Genomic DNA, 19,005 nt, shown 5'->3' on the forward strand with positions numbered 1-19,005 from the left:
AGGGTTACAGGCGTGAGCCACTGATACTCATCTGGATGATTTTTAAATTTTTTCCTTTTTTACTGTTATAAAGGTGATGTACAGAGGTTACATAAGTAAACTGTACGTAAGTACAATTACATAAGTCAAATAAAGAGTACACAATGTCACCCCTTTCCTTGCTCTCCCATTTTTTCCCTCCCATCTGGACCCACAAGTTGTATAGTTCATTTTCAACAGTGTCCAGTGAGTAGCTGCATTTGTTCATCCTTTGTCCCTCCATTTCTGTACCCTCCCCCCACTTACCTTCCCAAAGACAGATAAACAAATGAGACAAAAAAAAAAAGGAATAACCAACAAAAAATATTTTTTCCATTTCCTGGCATTCATTTCAATAAATGTTGTATGTGATCAGATACCCATAGGCATTGTGCCTTTGTGTTTCTCTCCTAAGAGTAGTTGGGTGATTTTTTTTTTACACTAATGTATGTAACCTTATCATTAACAGTCCCAATCAAGATATAATGAGGCCATACAGGCTAGGGGCATGGCTCAAGTAATAAGAGTGCCAGCCTAGCAAGCTTTAGGCCTTGAATTAAAAACCCAAGTACTGGGGCTGGCGGGGGGGGGGGGGAGTAGAAGAAGTAGAATATTGTCACCCCCCTAGAAAGTTCTCTGGGATTCTTTTCCTTAGTCCTTTTCTATTAATCTCTTCTCCCAGTAAAATCATACAATATTCTATTGCTATTTTCTTCAGTGTTGGAATCTCTCCCTCCCTCCTTCCCTCCTTCCCTCCCTCCCTCCCTCCCTTCCTTCCTTTCTTCCTTTCTGTCTTTTATTCTGTTTAATGTTTTTGAAATTCAACCATGTTGTTTGTGCTCATACTTTTTTTTTTTTTAATGCTGAGAATTGAACCCAGGCCTCACACTTGCCAGGCAAAGCATTGCACCACTTGCGCTACATCCCCAGCTCTTCTGTTTGCATTTTGTTTTTGATATAGGTTGTTACTCACTTCCCCTGGGGTTGGCCTCAAACTTGTAATTCCCCTGCCTCTAATTTCCAAGTAGCTGGGGAATAGGCTTGGCCACTAATCCCAATTACTTCAATTCTTTTAATATTCCTCTGTATGAATATACACTATTTTTCTCTTGGTGGAATTTTTGTTTACATCTGTATTAGCTTATATTAGTTGTACAAGTGGGGTTCATTGTGATATTTCCATACATGCATAAAATATATCTGATCAAATTCATCCCCTTGCCAGGGGCTGGTGGCTCATATCTATAATCCTAGCTACTCAAGAGGCCGAAATCTGATGACTGAGGTGTGAAACTAGCCTGAGCAGTATAATCCAACACTCTACTCTTCAATTAATCAGCAAAGAACCAAAGTAGGAGTGTGGCTCAAGTGGTAGACTGCCAGCTCTGAGCAAAAGTGTGAGGCCCAAGTTCAAACCTCAATACCAACATGCACACATGCATACATACACAAACACGTAATTCATCCTTCCTGTCACTCCCCCTCATACCTTTTCTCCCCCTTATTAAAATACTTCCTTGATGGAAATTTGTTCAGATTTTTTATTTTGAATAAATTCATAAAATTTTGTGAACATACTTCCATTTTTTCAGTAAATATCTGGATGTTATTCATTATTCATAAGGTAGGAATATGTTTAGCTGCATGAAATATTGCGAAGTAATTTTCTGAAGTGAATGCCAGTTTCATTTAGCATTTTGTTCTAAGAAAGTAAGACATCATCATTATTATTTATTCATTTTGTGATATAGGGTCACACCTTGATATCCAGCATAGTCTTTGAAGTCCTAAACTCATAGGATCCTCCTTCAGCTTCCCAAGCACTGAAGCTATAGGCAAACCTCACATCACCTGGCTAGGCATTTATCTTGACTACAAGCTTCTTTTACTTTCATTTATTTATTTACTTGTGCTGGTCCTCAGGGCCTGGACACTGTCCCTGAGCTTTTTTGCTATACCAACGAGTGACAATTTACTTCCAGCTTTATCTTTAATGGTTAATTGGAGGTAAGAGTTTGTGGATTTTCCTACCCCAGCTTGTCTCCTGAATAGCTAGGATTACAAGCATGAGCCACCATCACTCAGATTTGTTTTTTGTGTGTTATATTTCATTTTATTTTGCTGGTGGCCCTACTCATGCTAAGCAAGTGCTCTATCACTGAGGTATACCCAGCCCTAATGGCTTTTAATATAGCAGGGTCACTAGCTACATTATAAGGATCTTAAAACAAAAGTTGTTTCTGAGCGTGTAATTGTCTAATTTGAGATGTCTAATGTACAGAGAATAAAAAATGTTAATATTTTTGTCAGTCCTGGGGCTTGAACTCAGGCCCTGGGAACTATCCCTGAGCTCTTTTGCTCAAGGCTAGTACTCTACCACTTTGAGTTACAGTGCCACTTAGGTCTTCTGGTAGGTAATTGGAGGTAATAGTCTCATGGACGTTCCTGTCTGGGCTGGATTTGAATCATGATCCTCAGATTTCAGCCTCCTGTGTAGCTAGGATTATAAGCATGAGCCACTTGTGCCAGGCTGTGATATTTCATTTCATTTATTTATTTGTGCACTTGAACTCAGAACCTAGGTACTATTCCTTAGCTTTTACTCTCAAGGCTGGTGCTTTATGTGATATGTATTAAACTAAACTAGGTATTAAACATTTGGAAAATTATAAAAATAATACCACACTTGTTGCAATTTTGTTTGGAAAATGTGATTATCTGCCCAAATTATTAATACGTGTAAGAGTTTTATTTTATATATGCTAATAGGTATTTCAGAAAATTATTTTATTAATATGGTATTATTGACAGGCAAACTCATCTGAACAATGGTTCTTATAGATTTTCAATAACTTTCCTTAATTTATGCTGGTACTAAGGCTTGGGCTTCAACTCAAGATCTGGGCACTGTCCCTTAACTTTTCCATTCAAGGGTAGTGCTCTTACCACTTGAGCCACAACTTTATTTCCAGTGTTTTGGTGGTGAATTGGAGATGAGTCCCACAGACTTTCCTGCTCAGGCTGGCTTTGCTTTGTGAATCTCAGATTTTTTTAAATTAAATTTTATTGATAAGGTGATGTACAGAGAGGGTATAGTTACATAATAAGGTAGTGAGTACATTTCTTGTCATATTTGTTACACCCTCCTTTATTTTTCTTTCCCTTCCCTAGTTCAGATAAGCATATATACAATATCCAGTGTGCCAGAATCCTATACAGTGACCACAGTGGGTACGTCAAAGGAAATTTACCCTAGTACATTAAACATAATGATAACAGTAAAATCCTCCTGTTTCCATCTCTTGGAGTTCATTTTGCTTAGCCTCATCTTATATAATCATATGTATGTAGCTGTTGAGCTATTGTGCTCCCGGAAGGTCTATCCTAGACCTTTTTATGTTTATTTAGTAATTGTTTGGTTTTAGAGACATGATGTAAAGTCACTGACCAAAACATGTAGAAATACCATTTGAAAGGAAGTTTGTTATTTTACAGACATAATCTCTACTGTTCTCCCCTCCCCCTCCAACAACCACATATCAGGGAGACCATGTGCCTTTGTCCTCTGTGCTCTAGGCTTGTCTCGCTCAACATTATTCATTCAAGATCTGACCATTTCCCTGTGAATGCCATTATTTTATCATTTCTTTTTTTTTGCCATTAAGATTACCTTTATTTTAAGTACACATTAAACAAGAGATTGATTATCTGAAATCAAATGTAACACTTTTGAAAGAGACATATTCGGGCTGGGAATATGGCCTAGTGTCAAGAGTGCTTGCATCATATACATGAAGCCCTGGGTTCGATTCCTCAGCACCACATATATAGAAAAGGCCAGAGGTGGCGCTGTGGCTCAAGTGGTAGAGTGCTAGCCTTGAGCAAAAAGAAGCCAGGGACAGTGCTCAGGCCCTCAGTCCAAGCCCTTGCAATGGCCAAACAAACAAACAAACAATAAAAAGAAAGAGACATATTCTAAAATAACTTATTTCAATGACAAATTAAAAATTTATTGAGTAGTCTGATTTCTAAGAATCTCAGATTCTTGAGTAGCTGGGATTACAAACCTGAGCCACCAATTCCCAGCACTGATTTTCAAAGATTTTAGGAGATGAATAATTTTTGTGTGTGTGCCATTCCTGGGACTTGAACTCAGGACCTGGGTGTTGTCCTTGAGTTTTGTGGGGGTTTTTGTTTTTTTGTTTTTTGTTTTTTTTTTTTGCTCAAGGCTAGTGCTCTACCACTTGAGCCACAGCTTCTCATGGACTTTTCCTGTCTGGGATGACTTTGAATTCCAATCCTCAAATCTCAGACTCCTAAGACTCTAGGATTACAGGTATGAGCCACCAGTACCCAATTGAGATAAACAACTTTTAATTAATACCCACAGCTGGAAAATGCTGGGTTGATCCATTTCTGCTATTGCTGTTACATTTGACTCTCCCATAGGAAAGCCAGGAATATGGCTGGGAGTTCCTGAAGCATTCTGTCTCCCCCGCCCCCCCCCACACACACACCACCACTTCCGCTTTTTTCCCCAAACTGACATGTACATACTGATTGGGTGAGTCCTGGACCCAAACATACATGCTCTCCTAGTAATCTTGCTTCTTGCTTCTGCAGTTTCCCAGGAACATGGACTTAAAAGATTCTTTCCAGTTGGCTTTGTGAATTTTGGATGATTCATAGTACAACTTTGCTGAATTATTTTAAACCGAAGGTTTGGGATTTTGCTTTGATTTGTCCTGCTGACTTTGCTTCACTATTATTTCTGTTCTGTCCTTAGATTTTTAGTAAAACTACTTATAAATCAACCAGGGACTGGGAATGTGGCTTAGTGGTAGAGTGCTTGTTTAGCATGCACAAAGCCTTGGGTTCCACAGAAAAAGAAAAGGCCAGAAGTGGTGCTGTGGCTCAAGTGGTAGAGTGCTAGCCTTCAGGCCTATAAAGGGTCAGGGATAGAGCCCAGGCTCTGAGTTCTAACACCAGGACCAGGCCAAAAAAGAAAAAAATCAACCAGGTAAAATTTCAAATTTTATGGGGAAATGACCTAGGAAACTAGTGCTGGGCTGTGCTTGTTTAAGTTTCTCAGGGGCATTGTTAAAGAGAAGCCCTCAAAAGTTTTCTTGTTACAGTCTTTCCAATTGTTAAGTGAAACAGGTGAGCAATTGCTTTCTGTCTGAGAGACACATTAAACACTTCCAACTTTCTGCTGACTTGCCCAGGATCTTGTCTCTATCTCTAAGCTTATACTCAGGTATCTGGCTGTAGTCTGACAGAATAAGAAGAATTTGTGGTAGAAATATTTTGACTATAATACTTGCTGACAAAAGTAAAAAACCTTCTTAGATATTAGAAAAATTACTCTGGCTAAAGTTTCACATTTGCCAGGTATTATTCAAATAGTTTTTTTGAAAAAATGGTTATTAACCATTATAATGAACCACAATGACATCAAAATATTTCTGCAAAATAATTGACACAAAAGGCTTTTAAAAGGTTTAGCACTGGGAATTGTAACTGAAGCATAAAATTGAATGTGAAGAGCATTCTTTGGTTTCATGATGCTAATTTGCACTATGCACTCTAATTCCTTAGATGTAGTTCTACTGCCAAATCTTTTCTTTAGACTAATTTTCAAATATCTGTGAAGCTGAAAATTTGTTTCCTGTAATGTCCTGAAAGCAGATTTTATGTGCATTAGATTGTCAAGATTCAATTTAAATTAACATTCTACTTATATTTTAGTCCATTCTAGAAGATATTTGAAAAGGGAATGAACTTGATAGGGAACTTCCAAGAGCAGTGATCTGATTATTTTTGCAAAGTAACGTTTCAAAAATGATACTGTGAGCAGCTTCCTAAATATAGAGATTACCACCTTATGTCCAGGGCTAAGCATGTGGCAATGGTCAAAACTACTGGGAATGAAGCTGAGTGCTAGTGTCTCATGCCTATAGTTCTGGGTACTCAGGAGGCTGAGACCTGAGAATCAAGGTGAGAAAACAGCTCAGGCAGGAAAGCCCATGTGACTCTTAACTCCAATTAACCAGCAAAAAGCCTGACAAGCAGGTGTGCTTCAAGTGGTAAAGTACCAGCCATAAGCAAAAAAGCCAAACAAGAGTGTGAGGCCCTGGGCTGGGGATATGGCCTAATGGCAAGAGTGCTTGCCTTGTATACATGAAGCCCTGGGTTCAATTCCCCAGTACCACATATACTAAAAACGTCCAGGACTGGCGCTGTGGCTCAAGTGGCAGAGTGCTAGCCTTGAGCAAAAAGAAGCCAGGGACAGTCAGTGCTCAGGCCCTGAGTCCAAGGCCCAGGACTGGCAAAAAAAAAAAAAAAAAAAAAGAGAGTGTGAGGCCCTGAGTTGAAGCCCCAGTACACACACACACACACACACACACGCACACACACGCACACGCACACACACACACACACACACACATACACAAAGAAATTGAGAAAGGGAAATGTAGAAATGGAATAGTAAACTGACTCCATTGGATTAATGTTGGCATAGGTAATTTTATTTTATATTTTTTGCCAGTCTGGGAGCTTAAACTCAAGGCCTGAGCACTGTTCTTGGCTTCTTTATTCTCAAGCCTAGCACTCTGCCACTTGAGCCACAGCGCCACCTCTGGACTTTTCTATATCTGTGGTGCTGAGGAATCAAACCCAGGGCTACATGTATACAAGTGTATACAAGTGGAATTTAAGGACAATGATCGTTCAGAAGTTGTAGACTTATAGGGACAGAATGAATATCATAAAGTCCATACCAAATGGATCAATTAATCTGATTTAATCTTCTGCTCAACTGATTGGTTCCTACTTCCATACTCATGCCATTAATTCATTCATTCATGAAGCTTACACTGATAAGTCACCTAGTGTGTGACAGACAATGATCTAGTGCTGGAGACACATGAGAATGAAACAGAAATCCTGTGTTCTTCAAGTTTACATCCTAGTGAGGGAAGACACTATAAATAGTAGTACTCATGGAATATAGTAATACACTATTTTGTGTGTGTCTGTTGGTACTGGGGCTTGAACTCAGGGCATAGACCCTGTCCCTTAGCTTTTTTGCTCAAGGCTGGCACTCTGCCATTTGAGTCACACCTCTACTTCTGGCCTTTTTGCTGGTGAATTGGAAATGGGTATCATGAAATTTTCTCCCCAGGCTGGCTTCAAATTGTAATCCTCAGATCTCAGCCTCCCGAGTAGCTAGGATTACAAATGTGGACCACTAGTGCACGTCTATCACATTACATTATAACACAGAGACTAGCGCTGTGGAAGAAAAAAAATTAAGAATATAGAAATGAAGAGACATTGCAATTTAAAATACAGAAGGATGCTTGAACAAAGATGTGAAAAATGTAAGGGATCTGTGCTGGTATCTGTGATAAGAGCACTGCTGGCAAAGAGAACAAATGCCCAGCTTAGCCTCAGACCTTTATCCTAGTATCTAACCAAACTGAGATAACAGGTGCACAACTGAGAGAGAGAGAGAGAGAGAGAGAGAGAGAGAGAATGAAGATGAGAAAGAGGGAGAGACAGAACAGCACAGAGTATGTGAGTTCAACACATTTTAAATAATTCATTATCTGATTTATATGATTACATCCATATCTATAAGCAATATTCATTGGTCAGAGAGGAGAAATTACATTTTTAGTGATGTATGATTCAGGGAAAAGAGATGGAAATTTCTGTAAGACAGATTTCTCAAAAGAAATTTCTATATATATAATAATTTCTATATAAAATGATTTTTTTCAGTTTTAACTGTGAAATATTTTGTAGTCTATCCATGACTTTTTATCCTTGTTGTTGGTATTTTCACTCATGTGTGTGTCCTGGGGCTTGAACTCAAGGCCTTGGGTACTGTCCCTGGGCTTTTTTGCTCAAAGCTAGCACTCTACCACTTGATCCACAGCTCCACTTCTAGCTTTTGTTTTTTGGTGTTTTTTGGAGATAGGAGTCTCATGAACTTTCCATAATCCTCAGATCTCAGCATCCTGAGTAGCCGGGATTACAGGCATGAGCCACCGGTGCCCATCCCAAACACATTTTTTATATATACAGATTCCTGTTTTATGTATGTTTGATTGCATTTCAGATGAAATACAGAAGAGCAATATAAAGAAAATGAATCTTCCTGCTTAACATTAAGCACTTATTATTATTATTATTGTAAAGGTGATGTGCAGAGGAGTAACAGTTTCACACTTTTTTAGGCACTTCCAGTGTAAAGAAAGTACTAACTAGAGTTGGTTTGATGTAGATAAATGTGTAGATTACAAAAGTACTGCTATTCTTTGAATGTCCCTAAGGATTCATGGGTTGGAAATTTAATACTCAAAGTCATATGTTAATGGCATTTGAATTGGGGCTTTGGGAGGACTCTGTCCTCATGGATGGAGTCATCTGTTCATGGGCTAATGGATTAATGGGTTATTAAGAGTACTTTTGTTATAAAAGCATGTTCTCTCTGACAAGCTTGTTCTCTCTTATTACGTATGCCCTGCACTAGTTTGCGACTCTACAGAAAATTCTGATCAGTAAAAAGGCCCCTATTCAGGGAGGCCCTTGCCCCTTCCCCAACCTGTGGGACCATAAGCAATTTATTCATTTTCTGTTCTTTCTTTATCCTTTTAAGTACTGGGATTATAACTCCTGTGCTCATCTTATTCTGCATAGTTTATAAAAATGGAATCATATGCTATGTAGAATTTTGTGTTCATCTTGGTATAAATTTTATCAACTTTGTCGGTACTGTAGCATATATCAGTATTTCAGGCTTCTTTTTATTTATTTTGGGACACATTATTTGGAATAGTTTTAAAATCTGCATAAAGCAAATATTTAAATATGCAGTTTACTTTCGTGTGTGTGTGTGTGTGTGTGTGTGTGTGTGTGTGTATGTGTGATTGCAGGGGCTTGGGTGCTGTCCCTGAGCCTTTTTGTTCAAGGCTAACACTCTTATCACTTGGGCCACAGACCCATTTCTAGCTTTTTTGCTGGCTAATTTGAGATTAAAATTTCAGACTTTCCTGACTGGGTGGGGTTTGAACAGTGATCCTCAGATCTCAGCTTCCTGAGTAGCTAGGATTACAGATATGAATCACCAGCGCTGTTTACTTTCAAAAAGTTTTTTCTACATTTAGTCTAACAGCAGCCCATTTCTTTTTTTAAAACTTATGTTTTATTTGGTTTTAGGTTTTTTTTGCCAGTCCTGGGGCCTGAACTCAGAGCCTGAGTGTACTGTCCTTGGCTTCTTTTTGCTCAAGGTTAGCACTCTACAACTTGAGCCACAGCTCCACTTCCAGCTTTTTCTGTGTATGTGGTGCTGAGGAATCAAACCCAGGGCTTCATGTATACGAGACGAGCACTTTGCCACTAGGCCATATTCCCAGCCCTTAAAACTTATGTTTAAGTAATTGTACAAAGAAGTTCAATTCAATATATTCAATATATATGACCACAATGCACAATGCTGTGTGTGTGGGGGAGGGTGTTGGTAGTGGAAATCAAACTTAGAGCTTATTCTTATTTTTTTTTTTATTTTTATTTTTGCCAGTCCTGGGCCTTAGACTCAGGGCCTGAGCACTGTCCCTGGCTTCTTTTTGCTCAAGGCTAGCACTCTGCCACTTGAGGCACAGTGCCACTTCTGGCCATTTTCTATGTATGTGGTGCTGGGGAATCGAACCCAGGGCTTCATGTATACCACATGGCCATATTCCCAGCCCCATAGAGCTTATTCTTATTTGGCTTTTTTCTATCAAGCCTGATGCTCTATCACTTGAGCCACTTCTCCATTTCTAGCTTCTTTTCTAGCTTTCTTTTCTGGAAATAATAGTCTCACAGACTTTTCTGCACTGGCTGGCTTGGAATCATGTGCTTCATACTCCAACCTGCTGCATAGTGTGAGCCATCAGTACTAGGACAGTACAATGCAGGGTTGATCAACATCACCTCTTCTGTGTGTGTGTGTGTGTGTGTGCGTGTGTTTGTGTGTGTGTGTGCACATGCACAAAAGCTCAGGGACAGAGCCTTGGCCCAAAGTTCAAGCTCCATGACCAGCAAAAAAAAAAATTTTTTTTTAATTATAGCTAGCTGGGTACCAGTGGCTCATGCTTGTAATCCTAGCTGCTCAGGAGGCTGAGATCTGAGAATTACAATTAGAGACCAGCTTAGACAGGAAAGTTGGTAAAACTCTTATTTCCAATTAAGCACCAAAACATCCAGAAGTAGAGCTGTGGCTCAAATGGTACAATACTAGCTTTGAGCAAAAAAGCTCAGAGAAGGCACCCAGACCCTGAGTTCAAGCCTCAGGAACATTGTGTGTGCGCACATTTGCACACACACACACACACACACACACAGATTATAATCTTTTTATTGTGGCATATTACACATAACAATATTTACCATTTAAAGCATTTCTTGGTGTACAATTAATGGTGCCAAGTACCTTCATACTGCAATACAACTATCACCACAACTGGTTTCCAGAACTCCTATATCTTTTCAAACTGTAATTCCACAAATGTTACCCAAGTCACTCTTCCTTTCTCCCTTCTCTCAGCCCCTGGCAACCAGCCTTCCACTGTCTCTATCAGTTTGACTAATGAGATACCTCATGTAAGTGTGCTGTAACTGGCTTGTTTCATTTAGCCAAATATCTTTAGGGTTCATACATGCTGTGGCATTTGTCAGAATTTCAATTTTTTTCCTGGCTGCACAATATTATACTGAACAGGTAGTGTTACATATATTTATCCACTCATCTGTTGTTGGAAATTTGAATTATTTCCACTTTTGGCTACTGTGGATAAAGCTGCTGTGAACATTGGCATATAGGTGTCTGTTGAAGTTCCTATTTTAAATTCTTTGGGGTATGCACCTGTGAGTGGAATTGCTAGACTATAAAGTAATTCTTTAACTTTCATGCATGTGCACGTGTATGTGTTGGTACAGGGGCTTGAACTCAGCACCTTACCCTCATGCTTAGCTTATTTTCTCAAGACTGATGCTCAACTACTTAAACCATACCTCTACTTTCCAGAGGAATCACTATTTTTTATTCTTACCAGAAACATGTAGAATTCCAATTTTCTATGTTCTTGCCAATATTTGTTTTCTAACTAAGAAAAAGAACTTTTTACTATGAGCTTGTCTTTTTTTAATCTTTCTTTTTGGTTCTGGAGCTTGAACTCAAGGCTTTCCACTAGCTTGGCTTAGTTCTCATGGCTGGTGCTCTACCACTGAAGCCGTACCTCTAACACTCATTGTGATTTTGGTTGATACCTTACTGCTGACGAATGGCGTAGAACATCATTTACAAGTTTATTGTCCATTAGAATATTTTATTTGAAAAAATAGATACTCAAGGCCTTTACCCATTTTTATTTTTTACTTGTTTATTTTTTGTGTTCTGGGGCTGGAACTCAGGGCCTGGATTCTGTCCCTGAGCTTCTTTTGTTCAAGGCTGGTGTTCTACCTACTTGAGCCACAGCCATACTTCTGGCTTTTTTTTTTTTTTTTTTTGGTAGTTTAGTGAAGATAAGAGTCTCACAGTTTTTTTTTTCTGCCTGCTCTGGCTTTGAACCATGGTTCTCAGATCGCAGCCTTCTGAGTAGTTTAGGATTATAGGTGTGAGCCACCAGTACCTGGCTGTTTGTATTTTTTCTTTTTACCTCTCTCTGTCTCTGTCTCTCTGTCTCTGTCTCTGTCTCTGTCTCTCTCTCTCTCTCTCTCTCTCTCTCTCTCTCTCTCTCTCTCTCTCTCTCTCTCGTTAGTCATGGGGTTTGAACTTAGAACCTAAGTCCTCTCCCTGAGCTTTTTCACTCAAGGCTAGAACTCTACCACTTTGAGCCACAGTGCCACTTCCAGTTTTCTGGTACTTAATTGGAGATGAGAGTCTCACAAACTTTCCTGCCTGGGCTGGCTTCAGACCATGATCCTGAAATCTCAGCCTCCTGAGTATCTAGGCTCATAGGTGTGAGCCAGCAGTGCCTGACTCCTTGTCTCTCTTTCTTAAAACAGTTAAACAAGTTTCATTATTCTATTTTTACAAATGCATATGAAATAGTCTGACTATATTCACCCTCATTCACCCTCTCTACAATTTCCTTTGACTAATTTTGTTTGCTAGTCCTGGGGCTTAAACTCCGACCCTGAGCACTCTCCCTGGCTTCTTTTTTGCTCAAGGCTAGCACTCTACCACTTGAGCCACAGCGCCACTTCCGGCTTTTTCTACATATGTGGTGCTGAGGAATTCAAACCAAGGCTTCATGTATACGAGGCGAGCACTTTACCACTAGGCCATATTCCCAGCCCTTGATTAACATTCTGTATTTGGAGACATAATGCATTTCTGTTTCATCCAGGTCTTTTTGTGTGCATGTGTTTGCCAATCCAAGGCTTGAACTCAGGTCCTGGGCATTGCCCCTGAGGTCTTTTGCTCAAGACTAGCACTCTACTATTTGAGCCACAGCTCCACTTTCAGATTTTGGGTAATTAATTGGAGGTAAGAGTCTCATGGTCTTTCCTACCCCGGCTAGCTTCAAACCATGATTTTCAGATCTCAGCTTCCTTAGTGGCTAGGATTACATGTGTGAGCCAGCCACCCGCTCGGTTCATTCAGTTCTTTTCAATAGTTTTCTTTACAATTTTAAGTGTACTGAAGACAGCTATTAAAAGTCTTATCTAAGCTGGGTGCTGATGGCTCATACCTGTAATCCTAGCTATTCTGGAGGCTAACATCTGAGAATCTCAGTGGGAGCCCTGGAAGGAAAGTTCATGAGACTACTTATTACCAACAAACTACTCAGAAAAAGTAGGAAGTTGAGCTGTGATTCAAGTAATGGAGCTCTAGCCTTGAGCAAAAGAAACTTAGGGTCAGTGCCCAGGACTTGAAATCTGGTCCCGGGACTGGTACAAAAAAAAAGTCTTTGTGTAGTAAGTCCAATATTTAGTCTTCAGGAAACTTTGCTAAAATTTCTTTTCCCCCACCCCCGGTGAATAGACCATACTTTCTTCTTCATTCTTTGCACATTTCCTAACTTTTCATGGAAAACTGGACTTTCTCTGAAACAAGGTCTGACTGTATAGCCCAGGCAATATGGATCACTATGTGGTCCTGGTTGGCTTCAAACGTGCAAGTCTCCTGCCTCAGATCCCAAGTGTTGGGTTGACAGGCATGAGTCACTAGGGTCTGGCCCTGAAACTACACATTGTGTATGTGTCAATACCAGGGCCTGAATGCAGGGCTTCGTGTTCTCACTAAGTGTTTTTGCTAAGGATTGGCACTCTATCACTGGAGCTGCACTTCCATTGAAGCATTTTTTTTTTTTTTTTTTGGCCAGTCCTGGGCCTTGGACTCAGAGCCTGAGCACTGTCCCTGGCTTCTTCCCGCTCAAGGCTAGCACTCTGCCACTTGAGCCACAGCGCCGCTTCTGGCCGTTTTTTCTGTATATGTGGTGCTGGGGAATTGAACCTAGGGCCTCGTGTATCCGAGGCAGGCACTCTTGCCACTAGGCTATATCCCCAGCCCCCATTGAAGCATTTTGGCTGGTTAATTGACTGTAAGACTCTCTTCAACCTTTCTGCCTGTGCTGGATTTAAATTATTCTCAAATCTCAGTCTCCTGAGTAGCTAGGATTACAAGCACAAGCCAAATCAGCTTAAAATTGCACACTTGAAATATTATAGTGTAGAAATCACTTTTTACCTTCTCATTCTCCACAGCTGCTTGCTGTGGTCAATTTTTTTTCTTTTGTCAGTCATGAGGCTTGAACTCAAGAGCCTAGGCACTGTTCCTGAGCCCTTTTGCTCAAGGCTAGTGCTCTACCACTTTGAGCCACAGCTTCACTTAAGTTTTCTGGTGGTTAATTGGAAAGTCTCACAGACTTTTCTTCCAGGGGGTTGCTTCAAACAGCATTCCTCAGATTTCAGCCTCTTGAGTAGCTAGGATTATAGGCATGAGTCATCCAGTGTCTGGCCTTTAAATGATTTCTTTGAACTAATTTTTTTGTTTTGTTTTTGGTGCCAAAGGGACAATTCTGAGTCCACTGTGTTCTTCTAAGCTTCCAGTGATTCTCTTTTATCAAGGTCACAAGATTTTCCTTGTGGCTCAGTTCTGGTCTTTGGCTGGGCAGAGGGTGGCTCATGTGGTCAAGTCCTTACTGGATCATTGAGTTGTTGAGGCAAATCCAGTATAGGATCTGTCTAGCTCCTTTCCCCTTGACATCACTGAACATAAATTCTCCTGGATAGAAGGGGCTTAAAGGTGGGATTTTACAATGAGCCCATTCAGAAATAAGTCAAACATTTAGATGTTTGTTTCATCTAGTTTTTGAATATAATGACTCCATTCTAGTTCGGTCAGGGTAAAGTCTAGAGTGAGTGCTGGAGATCCACAGATCTGCACAGTGAGCTTGGGTGGTTGGCCTGTATCTATTGATTCTGGCGCAACACGTACAGCAGCCCTAGCTCTTCTAGCCCAGGAATCTGCCTTGCCTCCAGATGGGTCCATATTCTTCCCATCCATCCCTCATCTTCTCATTTAGCCTTGTTCCTTTGTTGAGATTTTCAATATTTAAAGGTTTGTAGAAAGTTACTTAGAATAAAACAGAAAATTCTTAATTCAGTCTTCTAGTATGCTCTCTTCTGAAGAGAAAGTCTTTTTATGGGCACATAGTTAATACTAAGAACTGTCCAGAAATGTAAAACTAATTGTGTTTGTTAGGTGTGTGTGTGTGTGTGTGTGAGAGAGAGAGAGAGAGAGAGAGAGAGAGAGAGAGAGAGACAGAGAGAGAGAGAGACAGAGAGACAGAGAGAAACAGAGACAGAAAGAGTCAGAGAGACAGAGACAGAGAGAGAGACAGAAAGGCAGACAAACAGAGACAGAGAAAGACAGAGAGACAGGGAGAAACAAAGATGGAGAGACTGAGGCAGACAGAGGGGAGGAGTTTATGGAATTGGCTAATGTAATTGTGGAGACTGGCAATCCAAAATCTGTCAGATAAGACATTACTGAAGACTTGGGAGAGTAGCTCAAGTTTGGAGGCAGTGTGAAGGGAGAAGTCCCTTTTCTCTGGGGCTGTCAGTCTTTTCCCTCCTAAGGCCTTTACCTGATTGAATGTGACTCACCCATCTGTGGAGAGTCATCTGCTTCCTTCAAAGCCCTATGTTCCAGAAGAAGGAGTCTAGGCCAGTGGCCCACATTGGGGTGTTCATAATGAACACCACAAAGACTACTACATAAAAATGTAAATATTAATGCACTTAAATTAGAATTTAATAATGTTGGCTAAAAATGTTGAGAAAAAATAAGCTGTATAGCTTTTCTTGGTGCTTATCTTTTTCAGTCTTTATCTTTGCAGGATATGTCATGATAGTTACATATGTACTTTACATATGTACATATAGTTACATATGTACTTTCCTATTTAAATAGTGACCTTTTCCTATGTGCATATGTTAAATATATACATCACATTCTTACTTAACTGTGGAATGCTGATTCTTCATGGGTGTGGATAAAAGGTCTAATGGGTCAATGATACCAGAGCCACATGGAAATGAGTAGGCAAAACCAAAGTTAGAGTTGTTATTTATGACAAGAGGTTTCACATCTAAAATTTTACCTTTAAAAATAATTTTTAGCCTAGCACTGGTGGATCATGCTTATAATCCTGGGTATTGAGAAGGCTGAGATCTGAGGATTGAGGTTTGAAACCAGTGTTGGCAGAAAAGTCTGTGAGATACTTATCTCCAATTAACCAGCCAAAAGCCAGAAAGGGAGATGTAGCTCAAGTGGTAGAACCACCAGGCTTGAGTACAAAACCTAAATGAAGAGTGTGAAGCCTTGAGTTTTCAAGCCCCAGTACTCACATACACGTATACACATTGTGTGTACACAAAAAAAATTTAAATTTCAGTTGTACATGTATATATAAATTATTATTATTATTATTTTATTTTTTTTTTTTTTGCCAGTCCTGGGCCTTGGCCTCAGGGCCTGAGCACTGTCCCTGGCCTCTTTTTGCTCAAGGCTAGCACTCTGCCACTTGAGCCACAGCGCCACTTCTGGCCGTTTTCCATATATGTGGTGCTGGGGAATCAAACCGAGAGCTTCATGTGTAGGAGGCAAGCACTCTTGCCACGAGGCCGTATCCCCAGCCCTATATAAATTGTTTTTAAGTAACTTACCAATTTATTCTTTCTAATACATTCTTCATAAACACACATGTGAATGAGCACACACACATTACAGAATGTACATGAGTTGCTGACATATTCCCTTTTTCTCTCTGCCTATTCATCTATCAGTATATCTATCTATCTATATGCAGATAAATGGAGAAAATTAATTTGTCTTATAAGTAGTCTTAAAGGTAGAGAATATATCTATCTATGTTCCTTGTCCAATTTCATATTTTCTGGTTTTGGTAGCAATACATTGCATACTATTCAAGAATTTCAGTACTTAAAACTTAAACTCAGCTCAGCACTGGTGGCTCATGCCTGTAATCCTAGCTATTCAGGAGGCTGAGATCTGAGGATCCTGGTTCAAAGCCAGCCAGGCAGGAAAGTCCATGAGACACTTATCTCCAATTAACCACCAGAAAACTGGAAGTAGTGCTGTGGCTCAAGTGGTAGAGTGCTAGCCTTGAGCTGAAGAGCTCAGAGAGAGTGCCCAGGCCCAGAGTTCAAGCCCCACTACCAACAAAAAAGGAAAGAAAAAGTAAAAATCTTAAACTCAATAATATATATTTGTGCCATACAATTTTGCACATGTGTACAAAGCAGAGGTGATTTCTTAGTACCTATTTTCTTTTTTTTTTTTTTTTTTTTTGCCAGTCCTGGGGCTTGGACTCAGGGCCTGAGCACTGTCCCTGGCTTCTTTTTGCTCAAGGCTAGCACTCTGCCACTTGAGCCACAGCGCCACTTCTGGCCATTTTCTGTATATGTGGTACTGGGGAATTGAACCCAGGGCTTCAGGTATACGAGGCAAGCACTCTTTGCCACTAGGCCATATCCCCAGCCCCCCTATTTTCTTTTTTATTGTGTTTGTGTGTGTGTATATATGACATCATTAAGTAGTTGTACAAAGTGGTTTCAATTCAATCTGCCAGTTTATGAGTATAATGCATGTTGATCAATGTCATTCCTCTGTCCCAACTCTGTATCTACAATATATAAGGAGAAAAATTTTTAAAGAAAGTATATTATTTATCACTTATGGCAATAAAGTCTCATTTTACCTTTAGCTTAGTTGTAGCCTAGTGGTTTGGCAGAGATTTCCTTAAACATTAGAGCAAAACAAAAATGAACATAAACTAATGAAAACCAACCACAACCACCACCACCACCAAACCCCACTAAACTCCCATAGTCTATCCAGATTGGTCCTTCATTGGGGCTCTCCTTAAATGCTTGAAAGGCCTGAAGGTCTACCAGTGACACAACTAGGTTTTCCTAGGTCTTTTATGAGCTCTAGGAGTATATAGAACCTTATTGAGTCCCTGAGATAGATACAAGGGACCCCTTCTTCTTTGAACCATGTTCTTTGCCAGCCTTCCCTTTTCCTGGCTTAGTCTATTAGACTCTCAATTGCGTGTCTCATTTTTATTCTTGCCCCAGGTAGCAATAGTTCATATACTTGCCTTAAATATTTTTGACAAATGTCACCCCAGAGGTAGCTTTGACCTTGGAGGATCTCCAAGCAGCTGAAACAAGGGCAAATCTGAGAGTTTTCTAGGTCAGGAAGAGGACCACCTTGCCATGAGTATGAGGTATGTTTTGGACCCTCTGGTAATAGCACTTGCACCAAGAAAGTGGCTTCTGTCTTCAAGTCTTCAGCTGACTTGGGAGTGGAGAGAATAATCAGGTAAGTTATGATGTCCCAACACTTATGGAAATTCAGCTCTCCCCCCTTCCTCCTCCCCTATGCTGGTCCTGGGCTTGAGCTCAGGGCTTAGGTGTTGTCTCTGAGCTTTGTTGCTTAAAGCTGGTGCTCTACCACTTGAGCCACAGCTCCACTTCTGGCTTTTTGGTGGTAAGAGTCTCAAGAGAGACTCCTTTTTTTTTTTTTTTTTTTGGTCAGTCATGGGGCTTGAACTCAGGGTCTGGGCATTCTCCCTAAGCTTTTCTGCTCAAGACTAGCAGTCTACCACTTTGAGCCACAGCTTCACTACCGGTTTGGGGGTGGTTGACTTGGAGATAAGAGTCTCACAGACTTTCCTTACCCAGGCTCACTTTGAACCTATCCTCAGATCTCAGCCTCCTGAGTTGGTAGGATTACAGGCATGAGCCACTAGCACCCACCTTAGAAACTGAGTTTTTAATCTTCATTATGCTTTCTTTAAGCTGTAAATGTTTTTCTTAGATCCTAGAGTTCTTGAAAAAAGCATTATGACTATTTTTGCAAACTTATCTATTGATTTCATGGAAATAGAATGTTTTGGAGTTCTATACTCTTTTTTTCCACTGACATTTGTCCAAAGGAGACAGTAGAAAAGATGCATGTAATGTCACTTGATATAAGGACAGTTGTATCTAGTTTAGGTCCCATCAGATTTAACTGTCTTTTTTTTTTTTTTAGGTCTAAGACTAGGACTCAAACTGGGTATCTGACATTCCAACCCTTTGACTGTGAGCCTTGTATGGTTGAGTATTCATATACCCTAAAGCCTAGAAATCCCACCAGTATATAGCCTCTGATGACTTCCACATATTTGAGTAAGGAAACAACCACATGCATAGCAATATCGAGACCTCACATTTCTATCTTCTCTGGAAGCTGTGAATGCTGTGTTTGCATCTCTAGCTCTTTGCTGAAATCACTGGGAATTTTAGTTACATTCCTAATTTCTTGGTTGAGGCACTTAGGAACAAACCAAGATGGTTTTAAACTACTTATTCTTTTTTTTTAAATTCTGGATAATTTTAACATATCATCTGACTGGC

Source organism: Perognathus longimembris, chromosome 3, assembly GCF_023159225.1.
Source record: "Perognathus longimembris pacificus isolate PPM17 chromosome 3, ASM2315922v1, whole genome shotgun sequence".
NCBI lineage: Eukaryota > Metazoa > Chordata > Mammalia > Rodentia > Heteromyidae > Perognathus > Perognathus longimembris.